The 27,031-nt window shown below is 40.8% G+C and overlaps 1 long non-coding RNA gene across 8 annotated transcripts in view; it reads right to left on the reverse strand.

The window, feature by feature from the left end:
• Nucleotides 1-26,760, reverse strand: part of LOC102156220 — a 54,966-nt gene extending 28,206 nt beyond the window's left edge. For 4 of the 8 annotated variants that reach the window (XR_005384877.1, XR_005384875.1, XR_005384874.1 and 1 more), the window contains exons 1-3: nucleotides 24,806-25,938; nucleotides 20,958-21,084; nucleotides 16,168-16,259 (exon numbers count right to left, since the gene is read on the reverse strand). This is a non-coding gene — a long non-coding RNA (uncharacterized LOC102156220). Of the gene's footprint in view, nucleotides 1-16,167; nucleotides 16,260-19,768; nucleotides 19,903-20,015; nucleotides 20,148-20,957; nucleotides 21,085-24,805; nucleotides 25,939-26,715 lie in introns of those variants that run through there. The other 4 variants (XR_005384878.1, XR_005384880.1, XR_005384879.1 and 1 more) reach the window with 4 other exon arrangements.
• Between the last annotated feature and the right edge of the window lie 271 nt (nucleotides 26,761-27,031).

A 27,031-nucleotide genomic window follows, 5' to 3' on the forward strand; every position in this document is an offset into this window, starting at 1 on the left:
AGATAGGAATCTGACCGGTGAGCATGTTTAATGTCAGGTGTCCATTACTGGCTGTTACCTGCTTTCCCCTTGCAACCTCCATCATCCTGCCCCCTCACACGCACATCATCTTCTGGGAATCCTAAGCCACTTGTTGATGCCTGAGGACACAGTTGTGTCTCAAGCTATGATTTTCCACAGTCAAGTCCTTTTCCTGCAATTGTACCTCTCCTTTTACTATTAATGCTTCAAGACTCCACATAAATGTTCACACATGGTTTCACGCCTGTCTTTTTTTTCTGAACTTTTTGATATTTTCTTTTCTAAATTCCTGGAATTATTAGTAGAGGCAAAGTTAATTATTGTCTCTTCTGTATTTCCATTGACTCTTGTAAGTTTTATTATATTTATCATATAAATATTTTATTAATACATGATATAAATTATTTTATTATAATAGAAAGTTTCTATCCCCACCACTATATAGTGAACCTTCACGGTTTGGGGCTCTATTCACCTTTGTCTCCTGACCTTGTGACACAATCTGAAGCCTAGGAAATGGATTTAGTAATAAAGGTTGTTGAATAAATAAATTAGCATAACAACACAAATATCATTAAGTGATTGTTATTCTAAACACTGCCTCTCTCCCAAAAAGAGTCCATGGTAATAATGTGCGATCATTAGGCTACATCCAAATTAAACTTGGAGATGATTATCATTGCCATATGCTTATATACACTCAAAACCTTAATGGTTATTACATTATTTCTGGGTTTGTTTTTTTTTTTTTTTCAGTATTAGAGGGACCAGCTTCGACTTGGTCAGGATCCTTGTATATCAGTATGCATTTTGCATCATGGATACCTTTTTTTCAATATGGAAAATCAAGTGAGGGGAACAGAAGAAAGACTAATTTGGGATGAACTGATCTTGGCAAAAATATGCTTTCTCTTCATGACTTGGTCAACAATCCCTCAACATTTTGCTCAGCATCCATATACCAGACTGTAATTTATAAGATTCACTTTTTCCCATCCTGAAAACCCAAATTGTTTGTCTCTAGTAGCTTATCTTAAAAATCAGAGTTACTTGTCTAGGCTTTGGTTCCTTTTTATGTTTCTTTAGCCTTCCTTAGAAGTTTCTGGTAGTTCTTCGATCACATATATGAAACACTATTCCTGCATTTTTAAAAATGTAAATCAGCCCAAAAAGGTGAATTCATTCAAGTAGCATACTTTTAATTTATTACCAATTTTCAATTCCCTCTTAATTACATTTGCTTCATAATTTGGAGACTTTTCTCTTTTAATAGGTGAGATAGGAGCAAAACACAGGTTTGAGTACTTATGCTTTCTCCTAACAAGGTTAATACTACACCAACAACTCCAAACAGCAAATCTGACTTTACCTCATGTTCCATCTCCTTCTTCTTGCCTCAAAATATGCTTTAATTCCATTTTAAAATTATTTATAGCATATCTCAAAAAATGAATTTATTATGAACTTAGTCTTCCTAATTATCACTTTATAAACCCCTACTACTCTCGGTATTCATTTTCTTCCCATCTTCTATACGAAGCCTTTAAACTCTCCCTGAAGCATTTTATTCACGTTGTTTTCTTCAATTTCAGCTCCCTATTCATTATCAATGGAACACACTATATACTTTTTACATCTAATTTCAAACTTCCCAACCTTCTCCAGCCACATTTCCAGTTTAATTTCCAACCATGGTTTCATGCCTAACTTTTTTCTGAATTTTCTGAAATTTTCTTTTCTAAGATCCACCATCTATACTTGACTATATTCAACATCCCATAGACTTTTGGCTCAACGTGCACATCATCAATCAGTTCTTTCTTATTTAGAATTAATCACAGAATAGCAATTCCCCTTAGTCTCTGTTGACCTTCTCAGAGATGAGATTATGAGAAACATGTGGCAAGAATTTATCAGAAGATCAGCTGTTAGAGAATTTGATTTCTTGAAGATACAGAGATGGGGTGATAAAGAGTGATATATTCATAATAAATCTGAATTAGGTTCAAGAGCTTTTAGATAATGCTGTACTACTTATTATTTGTGTGACTTTAAGAAAACTACTTATCTCTGATCCTGTTTTCTCATCTGTAAAGTTTAGTTAGAAATACTTTCGACAGTTGTTACAAAGATCAAACAAAATGATATGAATTTAATTAACATGTGGCAGACAATATAATATGGATAATATACACTATAAAAATTATGTTGTTGCAAATGGCAGGATTTCTTTCTTTTTAAGGATGAATAATATTTCATTATTTTTTATCCAATTATTTGCCAATGACCACTTAGGTGGTGTTCTAAGTCCCAAAAATACAATCTCTTCTGGTAGGTAGAATTCTAAAATGGCCATCGAACTATATGTTAACTAACTGGAATTTAAATGAAAACTTCAAAAAAAAATAAAAGCTTGGTAGGATCCACCTGGGGAAAGTTAAAAAATTTTAAATAAAAGTAAATTAAAAGTTAAAAATTAAATGGCACCAAGATTCACAGCCCCTCATGTACACACATAATGTCGCTCACTTCACTTAATCAAACGCTAATGTAGGTGCCGATGTGACAGCATTTTCTAAGATCCCAAGTGTGTTGACATGAAGATAAGGAAATTATCCCCAGTGAGTCTGGCCTAATCAGGTGCACCTTTAAAAGGCACCAGGTTCCTCCTGGCAAGGGATTCAGAGCCTGAGAGGGATGCGTGTGACAGAGTTTCACTTTTGCTGGCTTTGAGTATGGAGGGGGCCACAAAGTTAGGAATTTGGGTGACCTATAAGGGTTGAGAACAGCCCCTGGGTGACTATCAGCAAAGAAATAGGGATCTTGGTCTTACAAGCACAAGGAGCTGAATCTTTGCCACCCCGCGTTAGCTCCGGATGAGAACACAGCTGAGCCAACTCCTTGAACCGAAAACTGAGCTGAGTTATGCCCAGCCTTCTGACCTATGGAAATGTGAGCTGATAAATGGATGTTTTTTAAGCTATTAAGTTTATGGGAATTTGTGGCACCGCATTAAAAGACTAATACACTGATGTAAAGAGTTCCTTATTTGAATTTTAGAATTCAGAGAAGTAGTTTCCCAGGTCCATACTTATCATTGATTAATGACCCAAAACAAGACAATGCCTTTCTTTATTCTGCAAATCCCCACAGCAAAACAGCTTAATATCATACAAAATAATATATTTACTAGGTTAAAATGGCCTCTCTAAACAAATACATATACAAAATCTTCACTATATTGATCCTCTTCTTGCTTTATGAAGAATATTTCCTACCTACCATATAAATGGATTAATTTTAATTATGAATTCAACAAAAAATGGTCCATGTTATTCAGAAGAACCTCAACTATCAGTTCTGACATACTTTCTAAATGACAATATTAGTTTATGTGTTTAATTTTTAATACTGCTGAAATGGTCATTAATACTACAATTTATTCTTTAATCTTACTTCTCTATAGGTTATTTTGGGTTAATATTCTAACAGAAACCACTGCTCTGTAGGCAGGAGTTAAAAGAAGGAAAGAGAAATCTATTCGGTTTCCCTTGTAAAACATTCTGAGCAATCTCTTTAAAGCCCAGACAATGAGATATCTACATTTAGAATTTCAGTGGTTTTTATTCTTTTAATGATTGCTTCAGTGTTGATGCTATTGAAATAAAGAAAAAACATCAAAATTACCATGACAAAGTATCAACATAATTTATTTTACAAAAGATGTTGGCTGCCATCTCTTGGACTGTCTGAGCATTGTGCTTTCAAAGAGAACAAACAAATTAGGCTTTCAACCTTCATACTGCTAAAATTTCTCCAAGAAAGAAATAGGACAAGTTATAATATTATTTTTATGTACTTGATTATTTTACTAAAAAGCTGGCTTTTAAAACACTTATGTATGTGGTTAAATTTCCCTGAATGTGTTCAAAGAGGTTTATCCAAACAAAAGGAAAAAAATGTATATTATCCTAACCTTAAACTTTGTTTCTACTTAAAATATTACTGGAGGGGTACCTGGGGGGCTCAGTCGGTGAAGCACCTGCCTTCATCTCAGGTCATGGTCCCCAGGTCCTGGGATGGAGCCCCAGGTCGGGGCCCCTGCTTAGCGGGGAGTCTGCTTCTCCCTCTGCCCCTTCCCCTGGTTCTCCCTCTCTCCCTCTCTCTCAAGTACATAAATAAAATATTTAAAATAAAATAAAATACTCCTTGAGGGGCACCTGGTAGGGGGCAGTCGGCTAAGTATCAGAGTCTTGGTTCCAGCTCAGGTCCTGATCTCTGTGTAGTGAGATCAATCCTCATCTCGAGCTCTGTGCTCGGTGTGGAGTTGGCCTGAGATTCTCTCTCCTTCTGCCTCTGCCCTTCCCACTCAGGCGCTCTCTCTCTCTCTCTCTCTCTCTAAAATAAGTGAATCTTTTTATAAATGAATAAAAATACTACTTGAACAACTCCACTTGTGACTCTTCTTTTTTTAATTAATTAATTTCACTTTTTTAAAAATTTAAACTAAATTGGCCAACATATAGTATAACACCCAGTGCTCATTCTTCCAACCTGTCATGTAGTTACAATTACAACACTTCTCTCCTTCATATGTCAGCGAGTTGCCAAGGCTGATTCAGTTCTACTGAAGCTAGTTGATAATGTGAATCAAGAGATGAATAATTATTGTTTCTCTCTCTGTGTATATATATATGTAGAATCAGATTTGTTTTTATTTTATGGACATCATACAGCTAAGACTAATAGGGCAAAGAGAAAGCTTAATTATTAGGATAAAGCTACAGTATAGGTAAATAAATTCATTTTATAGAAGTAAATGATAAAAATAATCTTCCTATCACTCGTGATGGCTTCTGCGTGATCGTGCATTCATGATTGCATGTTTATATTTTTAATATTAATTACAATTTTCTAAAAGTTGAGGAGAAAGTATTTGAGATGCCTCCATCTCTAAATATTTAGTTTTACCTAGAAAATGTTGAAAAAGCAAGACCACAAAAATTAAAAACAGAATATTAAAACAAAGCCATTTATCCTTCATTTATAAAGGAATCTCATAACAACCTACAAATAACTAAATTAAAATTCTTAAGTGATTCTGCTTTTCAAAGTAGTAAGTGTTAATAAGGGGGGTTCACTACGTGTGTAAGCAGTAGAAATCTTTGTTGGCAATTAGGAAATTGCAGTAATGGTATGAAAATAAAAGAACATTTTGTGACTCTTTAAAACTTTGGTTTTCTGTTTTTAATGTGTTCTATTAGACAATTAGAGAAAGTAAAAAGAACACCACTTAATTGCTTCTGAGGTTGTGAAAATTGCTTGGGCATTTGATATGATCTAACTTCAAAGCAATTGTTATTATCTTGTTAGGTAATGCATGTGCATGTAATTCATAATGATTAACTCTCAACAGTCCGATCATCTAGGATGAGATTATAGAAAAAGTAAGGGACGGTGGGTCTGATATACAAATGATTTGAACTTGCGCTCATTGCTTAAGTGGTAAAATCCCTATTGCTTGATTTCTTAATTAGGCAAAAACCTCAGGTGAAATTAAAAATGTGCAGGAAGCAAAAACTATGTCACGACAAATAGAATTCCAACAACTGTCACCAAGAGGGAAGAAATTTGTTGGCGCCTCTGGCTTAGAGTTGTAAACTCATTGTGACATCTGGTGGATGTTGTTGAAAAGGCAAATAAGAGCCTGTGCTTCCCAGAGAGCAGCCACTAGCCCCCCCCCCCCCCCCCGGGACTATTCAGCACTTGGAATGTGGCCACCCCAAATTGAGATGTGATGTTTCAAGACTTATTATGAAAAAAAATGTATAATATCTCACTGGTAATGCTCCAAGTTGATTACATGTTGATAATATCTTGAATATGTTGGTAAAATAATATTAAAATTAATTTTGCAGGTGTCTGGGTGTCTTGGTGGGTGAAGCGTCTCCCTTTGGCTTGGGTCATGATCCCAGGGTCTTGTGATTGAGTCCCTCACTGGGCTCTCTGCTAAGCGCGGAGTCTGCTTCTCCCCCCCACCCCCCCCCCCCTGCTTGTGTTCTCTCTCTCTCTCTCTCTCATTCAAATAAATAAATAAAATCTTTAAACAATTAACCTCACTTGTCTCTCTTTATTTTTTCTTTAGGTGGCTATTAAAAACCACAGATGTGGTTCATATTTATGGCTTGGGTTAGAGTCTTGTCAGGCAGTCCTATGACAGCATCTAAGCCTTAGATATTACTGTAAAGGCATTAACAAAAATTCTTAGTTCACTTGTGAAACCGGGGATCACTTCTCGGCCTTTTGGCTAAGATCAAGTGCACTTGTGAAAACGGGAAAAAGATTTGTGATTTAAGATTGATAGGTGTGATTGATGGGCAGAATTTTAAGATGACTGCCAACGACCCACATCCTCGTATAATCCCCTCCCCTTGAGTGTAGGCCTTGCAGAGATGATGAGGTATCATTCTTTCGATCAAGGCACAGTTCAGAAACAAAAATGAAGGGGTGTTGCAGGTATAGTTAAGATCCTCGATTGGTGGACCTTGAGTTAATCAAAAGGGAGATTATTCTGGGTGGGCCTGCCCTAATCAGAAGAGCCTTTCAAAGAGACTCAAAGTAGCAGCAGACACTATCCTACTGGCCTAGAAGCCAACTGGTATGTTGTGGATGGAGCCACGTGGCAGGAGAGGGCAGAGGTCTCTAGGGCTGGGGATTCAGATCTTCAGCTGCGAGGAGCAGAGTGCTGCCAACAGCCAGGGTCTGGGGGTCCACCAAACCTCGGGTGAGCCGCAGCTCCATGGGCAGCTCACCGGCAGCCTCCCCAGCCTCTGAGAGAGAGGACGCCCCAGAGCGGCACCTGGACCCCGACCCACAGAAGCTGCATGGTCACAAATATCGTCCTGTGAAACTACAAGGTCTGCAGGAATTTAACATGCGACATTGGAAAACTAATACACTATATACCTCAAGCCATTTTTTTTCTTGTACTTTTTGTGTTACGATCGTATGAATAATAGTGATATTAGTAATAACAAGTCTTTCTCTTTTTTCACCAAGGACACACTCTTTACGAGAAGTCAAAACCGGCGGTGAAAACCTTAACTCCACTGTAGCACACTCGACTATGACCTTACTGTTGCGTGCATTTTATCATAACAGACGCATGGAAATAGGAATAAATACCAGAAAGCGGTATGAAGTCTAATACAAACCTGTCCACAGAGCTGTGCTGCTGCGTAAATTGTGGTAGCCCCCACCTCAGAGCTAGTTTAAATTTAAAGCAGAGACACCTTCTTTTTCTTCATCACTGAGTGCTGGTTGGGCACTTGAGGTCACTGGATTTCTCCTGTTGGATGCAAATATGTGCTCCTTAGGAGAAACCCAGGGTAGGTGGGGAGGTGAAACCAATCGGGAGGACGTGGGGCCTACAGAGAGGCCTCTGAACGGAAGGTCCAAGGATTTGGAAGCTCATCTGGCATCAGCGACCTTTCCCTCCGCTGCCTTGAACTCCCAAAGGTTGTAGCTCAGTCTCGACCCGCACTTCTTCCAGCTGCAGGCGAGCGCACAGGACGGTGGCCCGGGGAGAGGACTCTGGCCCGGAGCCTCCCCGACGACTAAGCCTCTCCAGCCCACTTACTGTTCATCGGACTCCCCATAATCTTTCTATATTCTCGAGCCTGTGCACACACACGCTTTGCTTTTCCTGGGATGAATTTGCCACCGCTCCTGCGCCCTGCCAAAAGGTCACCTGTCCTGAGACTCTTTCCCATCACCTTGAGTTGACCTCCTGAAGAGCTTCTGAGTTGTTCTTTCCAGTTCGTTTCTTTTGTTCCATGAGGCCAATGAGCAGAACAAGTACGACGACGTTGGGTGGCAATCTTGTGATTTATTGTCTCCACTGATTTCATCAGAGTCCGTGAGTGAAGATACAGGCTTGCAAAAAAAGTTCTCAGGTACGTAGGTTTAGATACACACACTCATACCAAAAAATAGAAGCTCCTCTCTTCCTTGCCTTCTTTCACCTCTTGCCCTGAGATGGTGTTAGACCCACTCCTCGGTGTCTCCCATTTGCGTGTTATTAAAATACATGGACTTATCCATCCCTTTCTTGTCATAGCTCCCCAGTGTCTGCTGGTTTCAGGCCAATGGATCTGTTTTTCCCACTATCTCTGTTTTTCGGCTTTTTTATAAGAGACTTTTATAATTTTTATAAGAGACTTTCCTTTCTTGAATTACTTTTTACTATGTCAACACGTTTCCGAATACAAGAACACCTGCTTTCGTATCCTATTACATTTCTTGTCACCCTAAGATAGAGATCATTGTTCCTGGCACCAGAGTTTTCAGAACACTTTGCAGACTTCTGTTACAGAATAGACCCTACAGTAGAGTAATGACCTCACGTCTACACTGTCGAGGCCAATGGCAGGCTGCCCCATGATGGGCCACTTGGGCGCGAAGATTATTTTCAGTTAAAAAGTAATCGAAACCCAGCAAATTAAATTAAATTAAATTAAATTAAATAATTAAAAAATAAAATAAAATAAAATTATAAAATAAATAAAATAAAATAAAATAATAAAATAAAATATAAAATAAATAAAATAAAATAAAATAAAATAAAATAGAAACCCAGTATACTCAGGAAAAGCTCTTTATCTCCCCTTCAACTGTCTTAATCCCTAAAAAAGCAAGAAAACAGTAAAAGTATACTATCTAATTTATCTTAATTAAAACATTGAAGACAAACATTATCACTAATGGTAAACTGGTAAACTTCTTATCCATCTGCAATAAGCTGATGTGTTAGACGGCTGACCCAATGGAGATGGGGGAAGGAGAGGACTATGTGTGAGGAGGTCACAAGAGTTTGGGTCTACCCCTCCCCTCACCCGTAGTGTGAGGAGGAGGGCTTTCCTCTGGGTGAAGCTGATGTTGTAGATTTGTAGAAAAAGAAGAAAGTGGGAGGAGGTAAAAAGAAGAATGTAGTTCACGAGAAAGAAAAAAAATAAAAAATAAAAATACATCCCAGTTTTCCACATTGAAGGTCATGAATACCCTTGAGGTGTTTTGGTTAGCTTCACTTCTCATTACTGGTGATATTTACTTTGATAATTATAGTGTAGAAAGGTTTTTAAAAGTGAACATTTCTCGACTCCTATATTTATCTGAGTTATCTCTGTATGAGGTTAGCTATTGTTTGAGCCTGTCTCAGCCAAGTTTATTGGCAATTGGAGTGTATTTGCCAACAACTTAAGGAGCACTCATTTTAAACTAAAGTACACCCCAATCCTTAGATGCAATCCTGCCTCATGGTTCATAAAGCCGAATCAATAGAATCATTCAAATCCAAGGTTAACTCTTATCTTGGAATCAAGCTCATTTCTGTTGATTAAACTTTTTTTTGCCTTATTATAAAGAACAAAAGGACCTTGGGCAGGCTGTAGGAGGAAAAGCACCATAAACAATCTATTTATGATCCTTTGAAACACCAATTAATCCATATGATTTTTACTTCCATCTTCATTCCAATATACTAAGGTATCTTCTTATTATATACAAATTATTTTTCCTGATTGATAAAAAGCTGTTCAAATGCCAACGATTACTAGTGCTTTCTCAAAATATTGAGGGAATAAGAAGAATGGGACTAAATCAGATCTATCACACGTGAAAGAGTCACAGAGGTCTCTTTAAAATGGAGAAGAAAAAAGTGTGTTTTGTTGGTGCTTATTTCTAAGAATTAATCTCTTTTTAAGGACTAATTTACACTAGACTTGTAATTGGCTCTAGAAAAGTACTTGATATTTTTATTTCCTCTGCTTTTCCCTTAAGGGACATCTCAATAACCTCTTTTTTTTTTTTTTTTTTTTTTGTCAATGACGAGAAAAACAACAAATGCGCAGTAATTGTAAGGATAAAAGATTTATGGAGCAAAACTAAAGTTTTCCAGAGGAGAAGGAATTTTGGCTCAAGTTGGTAACAAGACTGCAACTATTGCTTGAGTTTATAGCCTGCCCTCCTGCCCTACAAATTTCAGGCATGCCAGCTCCCAAAATTACACAAGCCAACTCCTTATAATAAATACACACACACTCATACACACATTTCTTTGGAGAACTCTCACTGACATAGTCAGCATATACTGTATTTCCAACTATAAACACATTTGCAAGAAATGTCAAATTCCATTATTTCTTATAAATCAAATTAATTCTATCTCCAAGTCCCCATCCCATGAACTAGCAGGAAGTTCTTCCTAGGTCCTTAAGAGTCACAAGCATCCTCTCATCTTCCTTTGCTGTATTCCCCTGTGATGTCTTCCAAGGTCACTTGGTTCCTGAAGGCAGACAACTCTGCTCATTCCATGTCAATCGTGAGCTCTGGAATCTTTGTCCAAGCTGGGAGTCCTATTGCCATGGACCTGGGTCTCTCTAGAAGCACCACACAGTGACTCTCCTCAGACGTCTTGCCAGTTCTTGAGGGTACCACCAGGGACTAGACTGTGGATCATGGAGAGTGGGTTGATCACCTGACAGCGCCACCCACATGCCCCCATAGCCACTCATTTTAAAGTAAAAATAGGGGTGCCTAGGTGGCTCCATAGCGTAAGTGGCTCACTCTTGGTTTTGGCTCAGGTTGTGAGCAGAGGCAGAGGGAGAGAGAGACTCCCCAAGAAAATCCCCCGCTCAGTGTGGTGCCTCACTGGGGCAGGGTGGGGCTAGATCCTAGGACCCTCAGGATCACTCTTGATTTCAGCTCAGGTCCTCCTCTCAGGTTTGTAGGATCAAGTCCTATGTCAGGCTCCTCACTCAGCGTGGAGTCTGCTTGACATTGTCTCTCTACTTCTCCCTTGGCCCCCTCTCTGCTCTCTCTCTCTCGCTCTCTCTCTCCCTCTCAAATAAATAAGTAAATCTTTAAAAAGTAAATCAAATAAAACAACAATACACGTCTTATGTGTTAACATAAATAACATATTTTATTAAAAATAATATTTTCCAGACAAAAAATTCATAGAAAGAGTAGTATCTTTGCAAATTCCTTTAACATCTATCAATAGGAGATGCTTGGGTATTCATATCTGCTTTATGATTAAAATATATGATGAAAATCCATCTCATACAGATATTCTGCTAGAAAAGAGAAGAAACTGTAATATTTTTAAAAATCATTGGGAGAAACATTATTTGATAATACACCATGACTCAACAAATGGTAGTTTTTTTAAAAGGTCAGTTACAATGTGAAATCAAGCTATGTCAATCAATCTTCTTACTCTGTTACATTAAAATGACACACCTTGCATTTTTAATGGGTATTTTACGCACATATGATCTTGTTAATTCACGTGCTGTTCTTTTGAAGTACATCAGTTCAATTAGTTATATAAATTTTCCAAATGCTTATTTTATTTTAGTTTGTATTTTAATTCCAGTTAGTTGACACACAGTGTACCATTAGTTTCAGGTGTAGAATCTGGTGACTCATCCCTTACAACACCCAGTCCTTATCACAAGTGCCCCCCTCAATGCCCATCACTCATCCAGCCCATCCCTCCCCTCACCTCCCCTACACACCCCTCCATTTGTTCTCTGTAGCTGAGTCTCTTATGGTTTGCTTCCCTCTCCATTTTTATCTTATTTTTCCTTCCCTTCCTCTTGTTCATCTGTTTTATTTCTTAAATTCCACGTATGAGTGAAATCATGTTGTCTTTCTCTGTTTTATTTGATTTAGCATAATACCCTCTAGCTCCACCCATATCATTGCACATGGCAGGATTTCATTCTTTTTAATGACTGAGTAATATTCCATTGTGTGTATAAACCGCCTCTTCTTCATCCATTCATCAGTAGATGGACGTTTGGGCTCTTTCCGTAATTTGGCTGTTGGTAATAATGCTGCAGTAAACATCGGAGTGCAGGTATCCCTTCAAATCAGTATTTTTGTCTCCTAAACACCTCGTAGTATGATTGCTGGATCATAGGGTAGCTCTATTTTAACTTTTTGAGGAACCTCCACACTGTTTTCCAGAGTGGCTGCACCACCAGCTTGCATTCCCACCAATACTGTATGAGCGATCCCCTTTCTCCACATCCTCTCCAACATCTGTTGTTTCCTATGTTGTTAATTGTAGCCATTCTGACAGGTGTGAGGTGACATCTCACTATGGTTTTGATTTGCATTTCCCTGATGATGAGTGATGTTGAGCCTCTTTGCATGTGTCTATTACCCGTCCCAATGTCTTCTTTGGAAAAATGTTTATTCATGTCTTCTGCCCATTTTTTAACTGGGTTATTTGGTTTTCAGGTGTTGAGTTTGACAAGGTCTTTATAGATTTTGGATACTGATCCTTCATAATACGCATCATTTGCATATATCTTCTCTCATTCCAAAGGTTGCCTTTTAGTTTTGTTGATTGTTTCCTTCACTGTGCAGATGCTGTTTGTCTTGGTGAAGTCTCAATAATTTATTTTTGCTTTTGTTTCCCTTGCCGCGGGAGACATATCTAGAAAGAAGTTGCTACAGCCCATGTCAAAGAGGTTACTGCCTGTGTTCTCCAGAATTTTGATGGTTTCCTATCTCACATTTATGTTTTCCACCAATTTTGATTTATTTTTGTCTGTAGTGTAAGAGAGTGGTCCAGTTTCATTCTTTTGCATGTTGCTGTCCAGTTTTCCCAGCATCATTTGTTGAAGAGAGTGTCTTTTTTCCACTGGCTATTCTTTCCTGCCTTGTTGAAGATGGGGTGACCATAAAGTTGTGGGTCCATTTCTGGGTTCTCTGTTCTGTTCCATTGATCTCTGTGTCTGTTTTTGTGCCAGGACCACACTGTCTTGATGATCACAGCTCTGTAGTACAGCTTAAAGCCAGGCATTGTGATGCCCCCAGGTTTGCTTTTGTTTTTCAAGATTGCTTTGGCTCTTCGGGTCTTTGGTTCCATACAAATTTAGGATTGTTTGTTCTAGCTCTGTGAAACATGCTGGTGGTACTTTGGTAGGGATTGCACTGAATGTGTAGATTGTTTCGGGTCATATAGACATTCTAACAGTATTTGTTCTTCCAATCCACGAGCACGGAATGTTTCTCCAATTCTTTGTGTCATCCTCAGTGTTTTTCATCAGTGTTTCATAGTTTTCAGAGTACAGATCTTTTACCTCTTTGTGAGGTTTACTCCTAGGTACCCTATGAGTTTTGGTGTGATTGTAAATGGGATCCATTCCTTGGTTTCTCTTTCTGCTACTTCATTATTGGTGTATAGAAATGCCACAGAGTTCTATACATTGATTTTGTACCCTCTGGCTTTACTAAATTCCTGTTATCAGTTCTAGAAAATTTTTTTGGTGGAGTCTTCCAGGTTTTCTACATGGAGTATCATGTCGTCTGCAAATAGTGATAGTTTGACTTCTTCCTTGCTGATTTGGATGCTTTTTCTTTCTTTTACTTTTTGATTGCTGTAGCTAGGGCTTCCAGTACTATGTTAAATAACAGTGTTGAGAGTGGACGTCCCTGTCTTGTTTCTGACCTTAAAAAAAAAAGCTCTCAGGTTTTCCCCATTCAGGATGACATTAGCTATGGGTCTCTTCTATATAGCCCTTATTATATTGAGGTATGTTCCCTCCAAACCATTGTTGAGGTTTTTTTTTTTTATCAAAAATGGATGCTATACTTTGTCAAATGCTTTTTCTGCATCTATTGAGAGGATCATACGGTTCTTGTCCTCTCTTATTAATGTGATGTATGTTGATTGATGTGCAAATATTGAACCACCCTTGCAGCCCAGGAATAAATCCCACGCGATTGTGGTGAATATTTCTTTTAATGCACCATTGGGTTTTATTTCCTGGTATTTTGTTGAGAATTTCTGCATCTTGTTCATCAGGGATATTACCCTGTAGTTCTCCTTTTTAGTGGAGTCTTTGTCCAGTTTTGGGATCAAGGTAATGCTGGCCTCATAGTATGACTTTGGAAGTTTTCCTTCCTTTTCTATATTTTGGAATAGTTTGAGAAGAGTAGGTATTAACCCTTCTTAAAAGTTTGGTGGAATTCTCCTGGGAAGCCATCCACCCTGGACTTTTGTTTGTTGGGAGATTTTTGATTACTGCTTCCATTTCTTTGTTGGTTATGGGTCTGCTCAAATTTTCTATTTCTTCCTATTCAGCTTTAGTAGTTTATATGTTTTTAGGAATTTATCCATTTCTTCCAGATTGCCCAATTTGTATATAATTTTTAATAATATCCTCTTATCATACTGTTTGTATTTCTATGGTGTTGGTTGTGATCTCTCCTCTTTCATTCATTATTTTATTTGGGTACTTTCTCTTTTCTTTTTAATGAGCCTGGCTAGGGGCTTACCAATTATATTAATTTTTTCAAAGAAGCCGCTCCTGATTTCATTGATCTATTCTATTGGGTATTTGTTTGTTTGTCTCTGTATCATTTATTTTTGCTCTAATTTTTATTATTTCCCTTCTGCTGGCTTTAGGCTTCATTTGTTGTTCTTTTTCTAGGTCCTTTAGGTGTAAGGTTCGTGTATTGAGATTTTTCTTGTTGGTTATTTCTTTCAATATTAAGGGATTTACTAAACTGAAATCAGAAAAATTGACTACCAGGGTAATACACAAGTATTTTTGTAAGAAATTAAACTCCATGAACAGAGAGATATGTGATTTTCTAAGTTAGTTTAAAAGCACCAAATGATGGGATCCCTGGGTGGCGCAGTGGTTTGGCACCTGCCTTTGGCCTAGGGCACAATCCTGGAGACCCAGGATCGAATCCTACGTTGGGCTCCCGGTGCACAGAGCCTGCTTCTCCCTCTGCCTATGTCTCTGTCTCTCTCTCTCTCTGTCTCTCTCTCTCTCTCTTTGTGACTATCATAAATAAATAAAAATTAAAAATAAATAAAAGCACCAAATGAGGGACACTTGGGTGGCTCAGGGGTTGAGCGTCTGCCTTCGGCTCAGGTTGTGATCACAGGGTCCGAGGATCGAGTCCCGCATCGGGCTTCCTGCAGGGAGACTGCTTCTCCCTTTGCCTGCATCTCTGCCTCTCTGTGTCTCTCATGAACAAATAAAATCTTTTAAAAAAAAAGCACAAAATAAAAATTAGATTTATAATTTAATCATTTTTGAAAACCAACTTCACCAAGATAAAGCACAGTATGTGGGGGTTCTCAATGAACGCTGGTTGAACTGAAAACTGAGGACCAGCAAAACCTGTGCTGCCTAATTACTTAAGAGCCTAGACTTTGAAGAAGAGGGTTTCTGGATCTTTGACTTAAACAAGTGACTCTAGACAACTCATATGTTTTATATAAGCCTAAATTTCTTACTTGAAAACTATATCTTTAAAAACAGATTTTTTATTAGCTCATACTAGGTAATGTAAGTAAAAGTATTCTGCAAGTGCTTAGAACAGTGTACAATTCTTACAGCTATCCAAGCAGGGCTATCAGACCACAAGCACCAAGACTAATTTTCAAATTACAGCAACTTAAAAACCCACTTTCCATTTAACTGGCAAAAAAAAGTGATTTTTATTTTTAGCCTTGACATATGGCAATGAAATGCGAATTACACATTGAATTCACATGTAAATGTCCAAACATTTCCGTATTTTTTAATATATTTTTTAATATTCCATTCGGAGGATCAGTTGCATTTTCATAGGAAATTAATAACTTGATCAAAGCCATGAAATAAAGCTTGCATTTATTGTGTCTTCTGTCACATAATGGCCTTTTCAAACCTGTATGTGCTCACCTACCTTTGCCTCTCAATACAGAAAGGGGACCATTTACTGAAGGAGACCATGTGCTCCGTGTATCTTTGTGTTTCGTTTGCACTTGACATTTGAATTAATATGTCCCAATTCTCCCTCCAATTTACTTGAGCGTTTATTGTAGTCGGTTTAGAAAAAAAAAAAAAAAAAACCTGCAGGTAAATCAGACAATAAACTGATTTACTAAGCCATTCGTCGTCAGTAACGAGTAGGAGTCAGAGAGCGGCACAGACAACTGGGCCGTGGCCTTCAGTAAGCCAGCAGAGAGTCAATCAGCTCGTCCTTCGTGGGCCCTACTCTGCGACTGGCATGTTCCTCCTCTAATGGAAGTTACATAACATACTCCATTTAAAGAAAAACCCTTACCTCACAAGAACATACAGGAAAGGACGTATTTTAAACACATGAAGAACACCAAGGAGCATGATTTTCTCCAGCAGTCCTCAACAGTAGCCGAGCTGGAGGGAAAGAGAGAGATCAAGGAGGAGAGACTGAGCAGGAATGGGTACAGACTGCTTCCCAGGGAGGCCGTAAGTCACCTGCCGCTCCCCCCTGCTCTCCTTACTTTTCGCCAATGGCTTTTAAATAGACTACGGGGGGGGGGGGGGGGGGTGACCTAACTTGTTTTTACCTTTCCCTCCAAATACCTTTATTTGTATCCACCCATACTGCATTTCCTCTTATTTTATAAAGACTAGTATTTTCCCAACCTTTCCAAGGAAAGCATTTCTTCCTATGTTTTCTGTGAAATCGTATTCAGCCTCCTTGATGCTAATTCACCTATAATTGCTACAGCTAGGGGCACCTGGGTGCCTCCTCAGTCAGTGAAGTGTCTGACCAGCTTGGGTCACGATCTCAGGGTCTTGGGGTCAAGTCCCACATCGAGGCCCACATAGGGCTCCCCACCCAGTGGAGAGTATCCTAGTCCCTCTCCTTCTGCGCTTCCCCCTGCTTGTGCTATCAAATAAAATGTTTTAAAAAATAAGATAATTGCTGCATCTAGGCTATCTTTGACCTCTCAATCTACCCATTCAAGCTTCCCCACTACCTTGGACAGATCTTTCCTTGTTTTTGTCATTCCCTCAATCTTCATTTTTTTCTTTTACTGCCAATAACCTTCGGATGTCATTTATATTCATTATTTCCATCTTCTAACTGATGTTTCTGTGTGGCATGCATTACCATAAACTTTACTAAAATGCACCTCACTTAGATCAATGCCCTCCTAACCAGAACCAAAGGTCCTTTCCAATCATAGTACTTTCACCTATTACATTAGACACAACCCCTCCTCCTAAAAACTCTCCTCTTGGTTTTCTCAATGCTGTTCTTTCCTTGTTTTCCTCCCACCTCTCTGACAACTCCTTGTCCTTCTTTCTTCAATGTTTTCGTGTTAGTTATCTATTCCTGTGTAACAAATCTCCCCTAAAACTTAGAAGCTCCAAACAACAAACACCCATAAACTCCAAGTGTCAGGAGCTCAGGAGCAGCTTGGGGCAGTGGGACAGGGGCATTCTGGCTCAGGCCCTGTGATGAGGTGCAGTTAAGACGTTGACTGGGGCTACAGTCATCCGAAGGACTGAGTGGGGCTGGAGGGTCCTTTTCCATGATACTTCATCCACGTGGCTGTTGGCAGAAGTCCTCAGTTCCTCTCCAGATTTTTACAGAGCTCTCCATTCCTCACTGGCTGTTTGCGACAGGCCTCGGCCCTTGCTACACGGGTGTTTCTGTAGGCTGCCTGTAGGCTGCCTGGGTGTCTTCACGTCGTGGCAGATGAATTTCCCCAGGTCAAGCAGAGACCCATAGGCACACAGACGGAGAAGCTGCAATATGGTTTATACCCTAGTCTCTAAAGTTGCACACTGACATTTTCCTTCTGTGCGGGGTGGGGGTGCGGGGAGCAGCAAAGCGAGCCTTATTGAGAGACAGCAGTGATAGCACAAAGCTCCCGAGGAGGTGGGGACCTGAGCCGGTCGCCCGCTGCTTTTATTTTCACTCTGTTGGAAGTAAGCTGATAAGCTCAGCTCAACCCTCAGGGAGAGAGGCGTTAGGCTCGACCTCTTGGAAAGAATCGGTTCATTTGTGGACGTGTTCTTATATGACCGCAGACTTGAACGTTGCATTCCTTGACTGTTACTGCTCCTTAGGGCCCTCACCTCAGTCCTCTTATCTTCTCACTTCATTCACCCTTCTCAGTGATCTCAACTATTCCCACGGTTCCGAATGCCATCTATATTGTTCGCTATATTTGTCTGTATTGAATCTCAAGTCATTATTTGAGATTCGTTATTCTAGTTCTGACCTTTCTTCCAGAACTCATGTTTGCATTGCCCACTGCCTGTCATACATCACCAGAAAGCCAATTCAGCTCAACCAAAACCCAATGCCTGCTTTCCTCTATCCTGGCTTCCAGTTCAGCTCTTTCTTCTAGATCTTCGCCCCAGTTTTCCAAGATGGAAAACATGAAATTATCCTCGATTCCTACCTCTCCTCTCCTCTCGTAGCCTTTGATATAGATTTATCCTCATTGTTGGTACCTCCTAAATAACTCTCCATTTATCTCCTCTCTTCATCATCGCTCTCTCTGTAGAGGCTGTCATCATTTCTCCCTAAGACTACTACAGTAGCCTAATAATTGATCTCTGTGTCTAGTCTCTTTTCTAATTTATCTTTTGTCTGATTTATCTTGGCTAAAATATATATCTGAGATCATATATCTCTATAAAAACCTTGAATGGCTCACTAATAACTTCAGCTTAAAGTCCAAGTCCTTTAAAATGATATATAAGGCCCTTTAAAATCTGACCCTAAAATGCTTTTAACTTCATCTCTTGTCACTGTCCCGTCTTAACACATCTTCACCTAATCACTGGCATTCTCCAAAAATGTCGTGTACTTTCACACGGTCATAAATTTGCACATGCTATCTTCTGGCGGAAATACCCACTCTCTCCACTCTGCTTGGCAAATTCATATTCAGAGTCCAAACAGCATCTCCTCTAGGCTCCTCTCTCTGACTTCCCCAGGTGAAAAGCCATTTTTACCACACAATCACCTCCTGCATATACTGATGCCATATCTTAGTCACCTATGTGTCATGGATGTTTTGGGGACTGCTTCAATTTTAGGTGTTTGTCTTTATTTCCTCATAAGAATATGAATAAATCTGTCCATGTTTCCCACGTTTTAATTCAGAAAATGTGACTGCTAGTGACACTACTTGTCCCCTCTGGGAATTACGGGATAACCTATTGTGGCAAGACACTTTCTCTTGTAGAATTTTTGGAACATAGGTAAATTTTATGTTGCAAACACTCATCATTAAAGAAGACAAAGAGTCATTTCAAGCCCAGACCACAAGTAAATACTTTAGTAACATTTACACTCTGCTCCACACTGCCCATTCCCCGTCCCCACAACCCCCAATACACCACTACAAATCCACACTTCAGGGGCACCTGGGGGCTCAGTGGTTGAGCATCTGCCTTCAGCCCAGGGCGTGACCCCTGGAGACCCAGGGTCAAGTCCCACATCGGGCTCCCTGCAGGGAGCCCGCTTCTCCCTCTGCCTGTGTCTCTGCCTTCTGTGTGTGTGTGTCTCATGAATAAATAAGTACAAATCTTAAAAACAAAAACAAAACAAAACAACAAATTCACATTTCATAACAAGCAGCTGAGGTGTCATCAGAACTCGAAGAAAGGAAGCCTACAAATGTGTCTCTAGACTTAATTAAAGATGTTTATCTTCAGAAATCTCACCTATTCATTTTGTCCTTTCCTTGCAGAATCTTGGCATTTAGTGACATATAGCACATCCTCATAATTACTGGAAAATTCCTCAGGTGGAACTGGATGCTCAAAACATCTTGACCCAGAGGCTTCTACTAAATTCATCTTCATAGATAAGATAAATACCAAAACGAAATACTCTTTTACAGAGCGAATCGGAAGGGACTCTCAGCTCTCACCTTAGTTCTCAGCCATCATTTGCTTTTTAAGAAAATGCATGGGTTGAGTTCCTTCTGAGACAGGTTGTGTTCGGTGCTATTAATCCAGTGGTAAACAAGAGACTTAGGATCCCTACTCCCATGAAGTCTACATTCTGGGGCAAGAGACACGCAATTACGAAATAGAGAAACAGAGGCACAAAGTAATTACAGATTGGGGCAACTGCGACTAAAGAAATGACGAGAGGTGAGACAGAGATTAACTCACGGAGAGGGAGTGAAGGATGGAAGCCCTTTGGATGGAACGGTTAACAGACAGGCGTTTGGGGGAACTGGCATCTCAACGGACACCTCTGAGATGAAAATGAGCCAGTCGCTTGCAGATTGGGGAGGATACACCCTGGGAAGGGAACAAGGACAACCATACCCTAAATACAGGACCCTAATCACAAAATGCAGGTTACCAGCAGATGGCAGTATCCATATATACAAAGAAAGAAGGGCCAAGACAGTCTAAAACGTCTATAAATAGCAGACCTTTAGGTCTTACGTTGGATGCCTGGGTACAAGTCATCCTAATTCTAAATGAGTGGCCGTATTTTTCAACCAACTCCGGACTCAAAATTACCCTGTTGACAATATCCTACCAGAAAGGTTCTTCTCCCTAAGCATCCCTGTCAGTTACCTCTTCGCACTTTCTTTGCTGAGCTTTTTCTGTATTTGCCTTTTTTAATGCTGTTCCCCTGTAATCCTAATGTTTTGTTCTGTATAATCCCCCTCACAGTTGTCCATCCCCATTGACGCCCCATATGTTCCAAAGTCTCTCCTGAGTTTCCAATATGCTGTATGTCAAATACCCACACGCCGCTGGGTTTCTCCACATGAAAGTCCTGCTGGTACCCGAAATTCAGTAAAACCCAAACTGGCTGTATTAGTCCCGGCCCTGCCCACACGCTCTGCACGGTACCGATACAACCCCCCTAACACCATCACTGATCGGTGGGCCCTGCTCGACACGCAGAAGTCCCCTCCTCACGTTCTGACTTCTTCCCCCTCAGCTCCCACCCCTAGTCACCCCATCTGCCACTTTTACACTCCTAATACTTCTTGGGGGAAGTTCCTTTAGAAAGTAATGCGTCAACACTAAATTGCTTACTTCTTTATGCTGTGACCTGGATTACACAGGAACGTAAACTAATTTTGTGCTTACTACGTGCCAGGCCCGCTGATGCACTGTATCACTTCATCCGTCCAGTAGCTTTATAAACTACGCACACTGGGATCATTTCTCTTTTATTTGTAAGGAAACCGAAGTTTAGAGGTGTTCAGCAATTTGCCTAGAATTACGTACAAAAGGAGAAGGGATCAGATTTAGCCCACATATTCCTGACTCTAAAATTTGATCTTTTAAACACTGTATCACAGAAGAGAAATTAACTTCCATAACAGAAAATCAAGCATTTAACTTGATAGTTCTTTCCAGGGACAAACTTAAGACCCGCTTCAAAGATGTTAGCATCCTGGGATAACTGGCACCAAATCCAGATACGTAGGTTATTCTAAAATGTGTTCAGGTAGCGAACATCTGGAGTTCTGGTGTTTTTTGGGCAATAACAAAAATACACATTTAATTTCACAAAAGCCGAGATTAGTTTTGAACAGAAGACTACATTTCATAGAATATCCTCATTATGTGCAATGTATATGAGACATTTTTAGTCACGTGAAGTATTTTATCCACTACTGCTTGGCTCCTCTCAGTTCATTTATTTGATGATCTGCTAACTAAGAATGTTAGTAATCTACTAACTTCTTAACAACACACATGAAGGAGAACGATTGAAATCGAAAATATGAGTTTTTGGCAATAGCTCAACCAAGAGATGTGGCCTAGAAATAAAGTAGTAAGGTAGGAAGGGCATAATTTTAAAAATATTTATTTATTTGTTTTAAAGATTTTATTTATTTGAGAGAGACAGTGAGCAAGAGTGGGGGAGAGGGAGGGGAAGCAGAAGCAGACTCCCTGCCGGGCAGGGAGCCCAACATGGGGGTGGGGGGTGCTCCATCCCAGGACTCCAGGATCATGAGTTCAGCCGAAGGCAGACACCTAACCAACTGAGTGGTTAATCGACCCAGGTGGCTCCAAAAAATATTTAAAAGGTACAGTAATTAGGGGGCACATGGGTGGCATAGTCGGTTGAGCATCCCACTCTTGGTTTCAACTCAGGTCATGATCTCAGGTCATGGGATCGAGCCCCACATTACGCTCTGCACTCATTGAGTCTGCTTGAGGCTTTCTCCCCCTCTCCAGCTGCCCCTCCCTGCCCCAGGTCTTTCTCTCGTACTCTTTCTCTCAAACAAATAAAGCAAGCAAGAAAAAAATCAGAGTAATTCGGACTTGACTGGATTTGGAAGCTGAAGGAGAAATTGATGACTCATCAGTTTCTATTTAGGGTACCTAGATGAAAGGTAGACATTTCTGTTACATACATGAGGCTATTTATGAAAAACACAAGAGTGTAGAGTCTAGTGTGTGGGGTACAGAGGGGATAGGGAAAGTTGGCCTAAAATGGAGTATAAATTGAAATAACCAGATAAAAAATAGATATTATTGGGCTGAGGAAAGCAGAGAATCCTTAAGTATTGAATTCAAAGGGGCATGGGAAACCATCCGAAAGCTACTACTAGGGAAATGACATGATTGATGGGAAATGGTTTTAACTTCAATCAAGCAAAAAATATTTGGAAATTGTACATCTTGATATCTTGACAAATGCCATAATAACTATTACCAGAATGGCACCAAGCAACGTTTCAAATAGCAACAGATTAAGTCACCCACGTAAGTTACCATTTAAGAAAATTTTATGACAGTGTAGGTTGAAGTGAAGGTTTACAGAACTGAAACTCAAACTGACAAGTTAAAAGAGATTTTTTACATGCTCTGTTGAAACACTGGCAAATCTTTTGTGATAGTTTGTTATTTTGGAGAGAGAAAAAAATATGTCTTAAAAGAAACTGCCTACGTGTCACAAGTATTTTTGAAGAATCCAATATTTAAATCAAAACGCTTTCTAATGTGTACCGCCTCGACTCATAAAAATGCATCGGTGACTTCCATGACCAGGCTGCTCTTGTCTCCATGACGAGAACCTAGTTAGATGAGCCAGCAGTCCTGCCTCTGCTCACAACAGCAGCAGCCACAGCAGAGATGGGTCCTTCATCGGTCACGGGCTGTACTGGTTTGCTAGAGCTCCCGTAACAAAATACCACAGATGGGTGGCTTAGCCAACAGAAATTTATTTCCGTGTGATTCTGGAAACTAGAAATCCAAGAGGAGGTGCTAGTTTCTTCTGAAGCCTCTCTCCTGGGCTTACAGGCATCTTTCTTGCCGTGTCCTTCTGTGGTATTTCCTTTGAGTGTGGACATTTCTAATGTCTTTGTGTGTCCAAATTTCCTCATCTTATAAAGACACCAGTTAGGTTCACTTAGGGACAACCCTGATTGCCTCATTGTAACTTACTCGGCTCCTTAAAAGCTCTAGCTCCAAAAACAGTAACATTCGGAGGTACTGAGATTAGTGCTTTAACATGAATAAAGGGGGGCCCCACGTGTCCCACTACAGTCTTCGGTGGTCAATCACTAAAATCAAGCCTAACTTAAGTAAAAAGTGAATTTATTGGAATTACTGCTCGGGGCATTCAAGGAACCGTGGAAGTCTTAGTGAGTAAGAATCTTGGGGAGCCTAGAAAATCAGGCTAGGAAAACAAAAGCCACGAGATAATAGCAAAGAATGTTAATTAGTCCAGTGTGGATGCTGCCACTGGCTCCACCACTGAGCGTGTCATCTGTGTAATGCCCTTAAAAATCCCGGGACTCTTTGGGTCTTACCTCATTAAGAACAAAAGCTTTAGGCATAAGTGGGAGAGAACAGAAGAATCTGCCTGCCCTGCTCTCAATTGTGTATCTAGGATCTGACTGTGTGGGATATGGGAAGAGAAACTTGCCCCCATTTAGCTCGTAAAGTGCGAAGTTTAACATAATGGGTAACTTCTCTGTCTCTCTCACACACACAGGGACGGAGGACACTTGTTTGCTTTGTTTTGGATCCTGGATCTCCACCCCCTTTCTCTCTTTTCCCATTTTTACTGATATATGTAGGTAACATGTAACACTTTAAGTTGAAGGTATACAACATGATTTGATATATTGCAAAACTATTAGTACAATAAAGTCAGTTAACACATCCATCACCTCACATAGCCACTTCCTTTGTGTGTGTGAGAAAACTTTAAGATCCGTTCCCTTAGCGATTTTCAAGTAAACGATACAGTATCATTACCCATGACCAGGAAGGACCTTTGGATGTTGAGGAACAACAAGAAAATCTACTTGCACGCCTACTCTCCTATACCCTAGTGACTCAGGCTCAAAAAGTATATTGTCTTCTAAAGATGTGAAGTCTTGGGAAGGGTATCCAAGGCAGTGAATTCATAGCCTGTCCATCAAATCAGCCTGGGTAGGTTTGGCTTTTTGTTTTTGTTGGTTTTTTTTTTTTTCTTTTTGTTGGGTTTGTTTTTGTTTTTGCTTTTAGCTCTTTAATGGTGGGCATTTATTTACTTCAGGCTTGGCCCTGGTCTCACTATTCCCTAACGTATTCCTCAACTTTATATCCTTGCCTTCTGGGCATTTGAATTCGGTAACCCCAGACTACAACTTTACACTTCACTTTGTGAGAATTTAGTTTGGATCATGAGGAAGTGGAGTAGAAGGTATGGGATTCCTCCTCCTGTTGTCACTGTGTATCAGAGATTTCAAACCAAAAGTACCTTTCAGAAAACAGTGAATTCAAGTAGTCAGACTTATTCCTAATCTAGAAGAAATGACTAATAAGAGAGGGAGAGAGCTATCAGAGAAGATATCATGTTTAGAAACGTTTATTTTCCACCTGACACCAAGAAGAATCTTTTTTCTTCTGCATAAATCACAACTTCAGGGCAGAAACAAAAGCAAATGTGAAAGGCAGAAGGTACTTAAAAATTGTGAACCTTGGGATACCTGGGTGGCTCAGCGGTTGATCACCTGCCTTTGGCTCAAGGTGTGATCCCGGAGTACCGGATCGAGTCCCACATCAGGCTCCTTGTGAGGAGCCTGCCTCTCTCTCTGCCTCTCTGTGTCTCTCATGAATAAACAAAATGTTAAAAACAAATTATGAACTTGGTCCTACTATTATAATTTATGAGACTCTAGATTCTTTATATTTTCCCCATATTTGTTACTTATTATTCATCAGATTCATACGAACGATTGCTAGTAAAATTCTTCAAAACACAAAGGGCCTAAAGGTGTATCCTTGAAAAAACTAAAAAATAATAACAATTAATTAATAAATAAATTAAGGCAACTACATCCCACCCTCTTAAAGGAGAGGATCCCAAACAATCAAATCGACTATAAAACTGAGTAAAGGGGTAAGCAGGCTGGTCCCTCTGTGCTCTAACAATCAATCAATCAATCAATCAATAAAAGACAGGGTAGGCCATCAACCTGGAAAAGGAGGCTGGTCCCTCTGTGCTCTAACAATAAATAAATAAAAAATAAAAAATAATAAATAATAAATAAATAAATAAATAAATAAATGACAGGGTAGTCCATCAACCTGGAAGAGGAGTGCAGACGAACTCAATTTCCCGAGTGTGTATACAGACAGTCCCCGACCTGTTAAGGTCTGACTTACAATTTTTTGTCTTTACAAGGATACAAGAGACATGCATCCGGTAGAAACCACACTTCAGATCTTGAATTCTGACCTTTTCCCAGGATGCTGATCTATGATAAGATACGCTCTCCTGATGCTGGGCAGAAGCAGCAGCCACAGCTCCTGGGCAGCCACGTGATCTGGAGGGTAAACAACCAGCACACCCATGACCCTTCTCTATCTACCGCTCTGCTTTTCAGTACAACGTTCAAAAAACTGCAAGAGCTATTCGATACTTCACTATAAAAAGGCTTTGCATTAGACGATCTTACCCAACTGTAAGCTAATGTGAGCGATCTGAGCATGTTTAAGGTAAGCTAGGCTAAGCTATGATGCTCAGCAGAGTAAATACATTAATTGCTGCTGGGGCTGCCAGTGATCCTTTGGGATGGGGATGGGGATGGGGATGATGATGATGCGGATGATGGGGATGGGGATGATGATGATGGGTGGGGATGGGGATGATGATGGGGATGAGGATGATGGGGAGGGGGATGATGATGGGATGGGGATGATGATGATAGGTGGGGATGGGGATGATGGGGATGAGATGATAGGGATGATGATGATGGATGAGGATGGGGATGATGGGGATGGGGATGATGATGGAGCTAGGGATGATGATGATTGATGGGGATGATGGGGATGATGGATGGGGATGATGGGGATGGGGATGATGGATGGGGATGGGGATGATTGATGGGGATGGGGATGATGATGATGATGGGTGGGGATGGGAATGAGGGATGGGGATGGGGATGATGGGGATGGGGATGAAGTATGGGGATGACGATGAGGATGGAGATAGGGATGATGATGATGGATGAGGATGGGGATGATGGGGATGATGATGGAGATAGGGATGATGATGATAGATGGGGATGATGGGGATGGGGATGATGGATGGGGATGGGGATGAGGGATGGGGATGAAGTATGGGGATGACGATGAGGATGGAGATAGGGATGATGATGATAGATGGGAGTGATGGGGATGGGGATGAGGGATGGGGATGCGGGCAGGACAGAAGCATTGCCCGTCCTCGGCGAGGAAGAGGGTGCAGGGAAGACCGCAGCGCAGCAGACGCCAGGCAGCTCGATGCCCCCCGCCCCAGCAGAGGCCCGCCCCGCACCGCCCAGGCCCGCCCCCGCCCCCGCCCCCGCCGCCTCCCAGGGGCCCCCCGCCGCCTCCCAGGGCCCCGCCGCCGCACAGGACCGGCCGAGGACCCGCGACCTCACGCGCCGCGCCAAGCCCCTTTCCCACGCCCCTCCCCGCCCCTCCGGGCGGCCGCGGCAGAAGCGCATGCGCAGCCCGGCTTCCGGCCGTCGCTCCCCGCCGCCCACAATGCCCTGCGCGGCCGACCTGTCGCAAAGGCCGCGATTGGGCGGCGAGCGAGCGCCTCGCTTTCCGTGCGGTGCGGCGGCGGCGGCGGCGGCGGAGGAGGCGGAGGCGGAGGCCCGCGTCGTGTCCCTCCTGCCGCGGGGCCGCATCCCCTGCGGAGTCCAGCCGCGCGGGGTCCGGTGCCA

The sequence above is a fragment of the Canis lupus genome, chromosome 36 (genome assembly GCF_011100685.1).
Source record: "Canis lupus familiaris isolate Mischka breed German Shepherd chromosome 36, alternate assembly UU_Cfam_GSD_1.0, whole genome shotgun sequence".
Classification (NCBI taxonomy): Eukaryota; Metazoa; Chordata; class Mammalia; order Carnivora; family Canidae; genus Canis; species Canis lupus.